The sequence below is a fragment of the Leptonychotes weddellii genome, chromosome 7, assembly GCF_054177405.1.
Source record: "Leptonychotes weddellii isolate Sample4059 chromosome 7, ASM5417740v2, whole genome shotgun sequence".
In the NCBI taxonomy this organism is placed as follows: domain Eukaryota; kingdom Metazoa; phylum Chordata; class Mammalia; order Carnivora; family Phocidae; genus Leptonychotes; species Leptonychotes weddellii.
Window position 1 is genome coordinate 53,978,902 of NC_138375.1, and position 6,819 is coordinate 53,985,720.

Sequence of the window (6,819 nt, forward strand, 5' to 3'; positions counted from 1 at the left end):
TCAGGTCATGATCCCAGAGTCCTGGGATCGAGTCCGACATCGGGCTCCCCGCTAGGCGGGGAGCTTGCTTCTCTCTCTCTCTCTCTCTCTCTCTGACTCTCATGAATAAATAAATAAAAACATTAAAAAAAAAAAAAAAAACTTGGCTTATGTGATTATGGAGGCTGGCAAGTTCAAAGTCATCAGGGTGGGCTAGCAGGCTGGAGACTCAAGGAAGAGCCAGTGTTACATATAGTTCAGGTCCAAAGGCTGTTTGCTGCAGAATTCTCTCTTGCTCTGGGGAGCTCAGTCTTTTGTTCTAAACAGGACTTGCACTAATTGCAAACTACTTTATTCAAAGTCCACAGATTGAAATGTTAATCTCATCCAAAAACACTCTCATAGAAATATCCAAAATAATGTTTGACTGCATATCTAGGCTCTGTGACCCTACCAAGTTGACACATACAATTTTTTTTTTAATTCAATTAGCAAAGGTATAGTACATCATTAGTTTTTGATACAATGTTCAGTGATTCATTAGTTGAGTATAACACCCAGTGCTCATCATATCACGTGCCCTCTTTAATGCCCATCATAGTGGTTTACATAAGTTTATTGAAATATATTAAGTAAAAGGAAATTGCCTCCCACTTGTAAGAGATTAAATAAACTTTTAATTTTCTGCAAAAAGCATACTCTAAGGAATTTAGAGATTTCACATTAAATAATATCTCTTGCAAAAAGAAGTAGCTGAAGGCACCAGGAAATGAAAATTTTAACCTGAGGAAAATAACAAATAATTGACTATATTCGTTGCATATTATAGAATGTAGATCAATTCCTTCCAATATTAAGTTTTTACTATTAGCTGTGTGCTAGGGACATAAAAATAACCCTTTAGAGTTTACAGTTTAATAGACCCACATAGATAAATAGTGGTAGTGCTATTATTACTAGTAGTAATACTTGTATTTAACATTTGTATAAATCTAATGTCAAGTATTCTTCTAAGCCCTTTCATATATTACCACATTTAACCCTCCAACATCTCTGTGAGTTAGATATTGTACTTAGTTATCCTTATTTTATAGATGAGGAAACCAAGGTCAGAGAAGTTACTTATCCAAGGGCACAGGTGTTAGTAGGTGATGAAAAACATGTGGTAGAGGTTGTTAATAGCAGAGTATACAAAGTACTGTAGGAGCAGAGAAGGAAACAAGAAACTGCCTGTAGGCTTCTTATATTTTTGTCATCTTTAAGATTGTCTCAGAGGTTTCCTAAGGCATGGAGAGAATAGCCCTATAGGTAGAAGAAATAGCTGTTCAAAGAATAAAGGCATTAAACAACATCTCTAATCCTGCAGATAAATTGAGCAACTGTGATTAAAGGTTGAAGAATAGGGATGACAAAAGAACCTCATCCACATACCTTCAGCTTTATCATCCTTAGAAACTGAGGCAATCCTGTTGAGTCGAGTGTTTTAAGAATATATTTTTGAAAACCACTGTAGATGATATGAAGCCACTGGATAATTGATATAACAAACCAATTATTGAATAAATTGAAAAGGTTGAATAAATTATTGAAATTTTAGTTAAAACACTCTAGAAGCATAATGGAAAATTGGATATAGAAAAAGGTAATTGCTCTACGGAGGCAGGAAAGACTAATTTGACCATTTGATTACTCCAGGTAGGAAATACAGGTGGGAACTGAGGCAGTGGCAGTGGGAATGAAGATTGGTGGTTGGATTCAAGATACATGTTTAGAGAAGCAAAGCGGTCAAGAGGTGTTGGCAAAATAGGTTGTTAGACTATTTAGACTATAGGAGTAAAGGAGACATCTGATGTGAGTGGGTAAGTGGTGGTGTTAACAGAAAAGAGGAGTGGGAGATTTTTCAGTTTTGAGGAGTACTTTTATTGAAGTACCAGGGGGGTGTCCATGTTTGGGATAACTGTTGTATTCATCTCTTTATGTAATCAAAAATAGTAAGTCTGTTTATCAAATTTTTTTTTAAGGAAAATGTAAGACTAACTTATAACTCTATTCTAATAGATTTTTTGAAGCTAATTTTTTGTTGATTTGCTAGGTGTTTTACCTATGTTATCTCTTAATACCATATAGTTTAGCATAATAGTTAATGTTATTGCCCATGTAGTTAGACTGTCTGAATTGAAATCTCAGCCTCTCCACATAAATGTTAATTAGACATGGGCAAGTTTATGACTCTGGGAATAGTTTGTTTAGGTAACATAAAATATTTTAATTTTTTAATAATTACCTAAATATGGGGATCTAAAGTAAAATCTACAAAACAAGGTGTATTTAAAGAAATCTAGCTTCAGTTTCTGTTTCCTCCTTTTCCCACCAGGAGCCACTTACATTTTATGGTTTGTTTTTCCTTTTTTTTTTTTTTTTTTTCCTTTTCCCTTAACATAGGAGATATAGACAGGTAGGTTGATAGAATCTTCATACTCTTTCTTAGATAAAAGTAGAATACTGAGTAAGGCCAGAGAATAATTGTGGATAGGAAACCAAAATCCAATCCCTTCACAAAATCAGCCAGTAAACTGACAAGGATTATTAGAATTAATTTTATTGGACTCTGGAAACTAATCAAGGGCTTAAAACAATCAGGTGAACAATTAAGAAAAATCAGTGAGTTTTGGCATTTCAGGAAATTTCTGATGAATGACTTGCTGACCACTAAGCTAATGGAGCAGAGACTTCAGTAGCCACACACAACAAAGAACATAAGACTTTACAAAATTGGTGCAGAAAAGTCATTTTAAAATTACAGAAACAACTAAAGCAGTTATAACAAACTCTGGGGAGGGGGAATATATAATTTCCAGAGTTGTCACATGGTGATACTAGAAATGCCCAATTTTCGACAAAAAATTTCAAGACATTCAAGAAACAAGTATGGGCCATATATGGGGGGAATAATAAGGAAGTTTTGTCTATAAGGAAGCCCAGAAATTGGACTTATTAGACAAAAACTTTTAATCAATAATTTTAAATATGCTTAAATTGCTAATGGAAACTATAAGAATAATGTCAAAGAGAGACTATCAACAAATTGTAAAAAGGAACTAGATAGAAATGCTGGAGTTGAAGAGTACAATAATAAATGAGAAACTCACTGGAGAGGTCCAGCAGCAGATTTGGACAAGTAGAAGAATCAGTGAACTTTGAAGATTGGCTAATTGAGATGATTCAGGCTGAAGATCGGAAAGAGAAGAGTATTAAGAGAAATGAACAGGGCCTAAGAGACCTGTAGGACACTATCAAGTATAGCAACATCTGTGTAAGAAGAATCCTAGAAAGAGAGAAAGTGCAAAAAGGGTATTTGAAGAAATAATGGCCCCCAAATTTCCGAAATATGAAAGACATTAGTATATGAATGAACCAAAGATGGCCTCTGCAAATTGGTTCCTAGTTTGTCTTCACTACAGGCTGAGACCTATTAGCTCAAAATCCCCACCAGTGCCAACCTCAAATGTTTACACATCCAATTATTTTAAAAATAGCACAAATAAGCAGATTCTTAGCCATTTAGAGCTTGTGTCTTTTGCATACTCTGCAAAACTGACCACATTAGTTGTTGCCTAACAAGAGAGGGCCTTATAAGGTCCTAAGCTGCTGCCGTTCTTCAGACATGGAGACTCCCACCAGTTTGCTGAGCAATATCCCCTAGATACATAAGCTTTCTCTTCAGTCCCCTTCTCTGCTAGGAGTTTCCTTATGCTCTCCTTCTTGATGGTGGTCCCTGCCCTGTAGCTTCTGGACATTCTCATGCCCTAAGGAACTTCCTCACTCAGGCAACACTGTCTAAGTGCCACCCAGTAAAGCTTACTGTGTGTTAACTGCCTCTCATGGTTATATCATTTTTTTTCTTGATCAGTCCCCAAATCTCTCACACCCCCTACAAACATGAATCGTAAAATGGTCAATCCATCAAGAAGGTGGGACAATTGTGAACATGAACCTAAGAAGAAAGCCCCAAAATACATTAGGCAAAAACTAAAAGAATTGAAGAGAGAAATAGATAATTCAACAATAATCATTGGAGATGTTAGCACCCACTCTCAATAATAGAATTAATATAAACAAGGTAACAGAAGAGTAACACTATAAACCAACTAGACTTCACAGATATATAGAACAGTCCATCCTACAACAGCAGAATACATATACTTCTCAAGTGTACATGGAACATTCTATAGCATAGACCATATGTTAGGCCACAAATCAAGTCTCAATAAATTTGAAAAGTTAAACACACAAAGTATCTTCTCTGACCACAGTGGAATGGAATTAGAAATCATAACATAAAAGAACCTGAAAAATTTGCAAATATGTAGAAATAACACAGTCTTCAGCAGCCAGTAAATCAAAGAAGAAATCACTAGGGAAATTTAAAAATAAGATGAGTGAAAAAAAAGTACACTATTAAAAAACTTACGGGGTATAGGAAAATCAGTACTTTAGAGGGAAATTTGTAGCTATAAATGCCTACGTTGAAAACAGATTTCAAATCAATAACCAAGACTTTTACTTTGAAAAACTGAAAAAGAAAACTAAACTCACAGAAGGAAGGAAATCAAGATTAAAGCAAAGATAAATGGTTTGGAAATGATCAAGTTCCTAGAATCAGACTATCAAAACTTATTCAAGAAGAAATAAAAAATATGAATAGAGCTATCACAAAAAAAAGATTGAATTAGTAGTTAAAAAAATTCCCACAAAGAAGCTTAAGATCAGATGGTTTCACTAGTAAATGCTACCAAATATTTAAAGAAGAGTTAATACTAATCCTTCTGAAACCCTTCCAAAAAATAGAAGGGATCATTTCCTCACTCATTCTATGAGGCAAGTATTACTCTAATACCCAAACCAAAGACATCATGAAAAAAGAATACTACAGACCAATATACTTTATGATATGGATGCAAAAATCCACAACAAAATAGCAAATTCAATTCAGAAGCATTTCAAAAGGATTGTGCACTAGTACCAACTGAGATTTGTCCCAGGAATGCAAGAATAAATCAAGATGAAAATCAGTGTAATATTACTGTATTAGTGCCCAAGGACTGCCATAATAAATAACTACAAGCTGAATGAAACAATTGAAATTTACTGTCTCATAGTTCTGGAGACTAAAGTTCAGAATCAGTGTCAGAATAGACATGGCTGAAGAAAGAATCAGTGAACATGAAGGTATCCCAATAGAAACTTTTAAAACCAAAATGCAAGAATAATGAAAGAGAAAATTAAAAAAAAAAAAAAAAAACCTAGGACAAAATATCCAAGAACTCTGGGACAGTTATAAAAGGTGCAAAATACCTGTAATGAGATAAGCAGAATGAGAAGAAGGAAGGAAACAGAAGAAATGTTTTAATATTAATATATTAACAAATATTATATTAATAATGGCTGAGAAATTTCTAAGATTAATGATAGATACCAAAATATAGATTAAGGAAGCTCAGAGAGCACTAAGCAGAATAAATCCAAAAAAATCTGCAGCTAGAACTATAATGAACTGCAAGAAAAAGAAAATCAGGAAACAAATCTTCAAAGAAACCATAGGAGAAAAACATAAATAAAAAAACAAAATACCTATAAAGAAAAATATGAATCACACCAGACTTCTCTTCAGGAGCCTGCAAGCAAGAAGAGAATGGAGAAAAATAAAGTGTTGAAACAAAAAACCTCATGCACCTAGAATTCTGTACTCAGTGCAGTTTTCCTCCAGAGTGAAGGAGAAATAATTTCTCAGAAAAATGAAAATTGAGGAAATTTTACCAATAGACCTGCTTTGGAAGAAATGTTAAAAATAGTATTTCAGAAAGAAGGAAAAATGATTCTGGGTCAAAAACTTGGATACACATGAAGAAAGGAAGAGCATTAGACAAGGAATGAATGAAGGTAAAATAAAATCTTTTATTTTTTTTTATTTTTAATTGATCTAACAGAAAACAGTTTGTTCAAAATAGTAAAGCAACAATGTATTTGGTGATTACAGCTGATAGCCAAGTAAAATCAATGGCAACAATGAACTAAGAAATGGGAAGGAGGAATTAAGAATGCTCTGTCATAAGGTATCTATCTGCACTACCTATGAAGTGGTATAATGTTATTTGAAAGTGGAATTAGATTAGTTGTAAATGTCATTGTGAACTCTAGGTCAACCACTAATGTTTTTTAAAAGTGAAATTGATAAGAGAAAAAATAAAATGGAATCATAAAATGCTCAAAACCATTGAAGGTGGAAAAAGTGGAAGACAAAAAATGAACAAGAGAGATGAACAGAAAACATTTGCAAATATGGTAGATGTTAATTTAGCTGTCGCTTTAAATGTGAATGGCCTGAATACACCAATTAAAAGATGCCTGTCAGTAAATAAAAATAAGACCCAACTAACTCTATGTTGTCTATAATAAACCCACTTTAAAGACTTAGATTAAGAATAAAGGGATGGAGAAAAATATGTTAACACTAATCAAAAGAAAGCTAGAATAGATATATTAATTTCAGACAAAGCAGACTTTAGAATAAGAACAATTATTAGGGGTAAAGAGTCATTCAAATCTCCAAGAAGGTATTACAATCCTTAATGTATATGCACCTAATCATTGTCAAAATATACAAAGCAAAAGCATAGAACTGCCAGGAGAAAGAGACATCCATTATTATAGTTAGAGAATCTAACCATCCCTCCATTATTAACTGACAGAGCCGATAGATGATAGATAGATAGATAGATAGATAGATAGATAGATATGGATATAGTTGAACTGAATAGAACTTTAATGAACTGAATCTAA